A 2,779-nucleotide genomic window follows, 5' to 3' on the forward strand; every position below is an offset into this window, starting at 1 on the left:
TCAATTCTTCCACTCTTTTTTCAAGATTTTTAGTTTCTTTGCACTGGGTACATATTTCCTCCTTTAGCTCTGAGAAGTTTGATGGACTGAAGCCTTCTTCTCTCATCTCGTCAAAGTCATTCTCTGACCAACTTTGATCCATTGCTGGCGATGGGCTGCACTCCTTTGCAGGGGTGGATGCATTCTTATTTTTTGAATTTCCAGTTTTTCTGCCCTGCTTCTTCCCCATCTTTGTGGTTTTATCTGTCTCTGGTCTTTGATGATGGTGACATACTGATTGGGTTTTGGTATAGATGTCCTTCCTGTTTGATAGTTTTTATTCTGACAGTCAGGACCCTCAGCTATAGGTCTGTTGGAGATTGCTTGAGGTCCACTCCAGACCCTGTTTGCCTGGGTATCAGCAGCAGAGGTTGCAGAAAATAGAATATTGCTGAACAGCAAGTGTACCTGTCTGATTCCTACTTTGAAAGCTTCCTCTCAGGGGTGTACTCCACCCTGTTATGTGTGGAGTGTCAGACTGCCCCTAGTAGGGGATGTCTTCCAGTTAGGCTACTCAGGGATCAGGGACCCACTTGAGAAGGCAGTCTGTCCCTTCTCAGATCTCAACCTCCGTGTTGAGAGATCCACTGCTCTCTTCAAATCTGTCAGACAGAGTTGTTCGTGTCTGCACAGGTCTCTGCTGCTTCCCCTTTTGTTTTTTAGCTCTCTCCTGTCCCCAGAGGTGGAGTCTACAGAGACAGGCAGGTTTCCTTGAGCTGCTGTGAGCTCCACCCAGTTGGAGCTTCCCAGCGGCTTTGTTTACCTACTTAAGCCTCAGCAATGGCGGGCGCCCCTCCCCCAGCCTCACTGCTGCCTTGCGGTTAGTTCACCGCAGACTGCTGTGTTAGCAAGAAGGGAGGCTCCATGGGCGTGGGACCCTCCCGGACAGGTGTGGGATATATTCTCCTGGTGTACCGGTTTGCTTACAGCACAGTATTGGGGTGCGAGTGACCCAATTTTCCAGGTGTTGTGTGTCTCAGTTCCCCTTGCTAGGAAAAGGGATTTCCTTCCCCCTTGCACTTCCGAGGTGAGCCGATGCCTCGCCCTGCCTCAGCTCTCGCTGGTCGGGCTGCAGCAGCTGACCAGCACCGATTGTCCGGCACTCACTAGTGAGATGACCCCAGTACCTCAGTTGAAAATGCAGAAATCACCGGTCTTCTGTGTTGCTCGCGCTGGGAGTTGTAGACTGGAGCTGTTCCTATTCGGCCATCTTGCTCCGCTCCCTCCATGATGCAGTTTCAAAGCAGCATAACAGATAGAAAGTTTTATCTACATGAGAGGAATAGACATGTCTATCACAAATCAGTTTCACAGAAAGCTTCTTTCCAGTTTTTGTCTGAGGCTCTTTCCTTTTTCATCATAACCATCCACACACTACCGAATATCCCCTGGTAGCTTTTTCTTCAAAAGAGATTCCCCAATCATCTACGAGAAGAAAAGTATAACTTTGTGAGTGGAATGCACATGTCACACAGCAGATGCTCGGAAATCTTCTCTCCATTATCTATCTGAAGATATTTCCATTTTCACTGTAAGCCTCAAAGTGCTCCCGAGTATCCCTGAGCTGACAAACCAAAAACAGTGTTAGAATACTACTCAATGAAAACAGAAACTTAACTGTGCGAGTGCACTTCACGTGACCTAGAGCAGTTTCACGGAAAGTTTCCTTCTGGTTTTCATCAGAGGGTATTTCTTTTTTAGCCTATTCTTAAGCGTGTTCCCAAATGTCCTTTCTCATGTTCCGCAGAAACAGTGATTTCAAACTGCTCAATCCAAAGAATGATTTGTCTCTATGAGTTGAACACACACATTACAAAGCAGTTGCTGCAAAAGATACTATCCAGTTTTCATTGGAAGATGTTTCCTTTCTCACAGCAAGCCTCGGGGCGCCTCTTAATATCCCTTTACAGATTCCTCAAAGACATCGTTTTCAAACAGAGCAACGTAGTATAAGCTTTAACTCTCTGAAATGAATGCACACATCACAGAGCAGTTTCTTGGAACGCTTTTTTCTGGGTTTAATTTCAGGACATTTCACTTTTTGCTGTAGTCTTCAATGCGCTGCAAAATACCACTTTTTCAGTTTTACAGGAACAGTGTTCAAACACTATCTTATGAGAAAAGAGGTATAACACTCTGAGTGGAATGCACACATCACAAAGCAGTTTCTCAGAAAGCTTCTCTCCAGTTTTCATCTAAATTTATCTCCTATTTCCCTGCAGGCCTAAATGTGCTCCGAATGTCCCTTCGCGAATTCGTCCATGATGCAGTTTCAAATCTTCATAAGAAAAGGAAGCTTTATCTATGTGAGATGAGTAGACATATCTATCCCAAAGCAGTTTCACAGAAAGCTTCTTTCCAGTTTTTGCCTGAGGATATTTCCTTTTTCACCATAGCCATCCATATTCTTCCAAATGTCACCTTTTAGCTTATTCTCCAAATGCGATTCCCCAATCCTCTATGAGAAGAAAAGTGTAATTCTGTGAATGGAATTCACATGTCACAAAGCAGCTCCTCGAAAACATTCTCTCCAGTATCTATCTGAAGATATTTCCGTTTTCACTGTAAGCCTCAAAGCGCTCCCGATTATCCCTTAGCTGATTAACCTAAAACAGTGTTAGAATAGTACTAAATGAAAACAGAAGCTTGACTGTGCGAGTGGATTTCACGTGACCTAGAGTAATTTCACAGAAAGTTTCCTTCTGGCTTTTATCGGTGGGCATTTCTTTTTCAGCATATT

The sequence above is a fragment of the Colobus angolensis genome, unplaced genomic scaffold (genome assembly GCF_000951035.1).
Source record: "Colobus angolensis palliatus isolate OR3802 unplaced genomic scaffold, Cang.pa_1.0 Scaffold333, whole genome shotgun sequence".
Classification (NCBI taxonomy): domain Eukaryota; kingdom Metazoa; phylum Chordata; class Mammalia; order Primates; family Cercopithecidae; genus Colobus; species Colobus angolensis.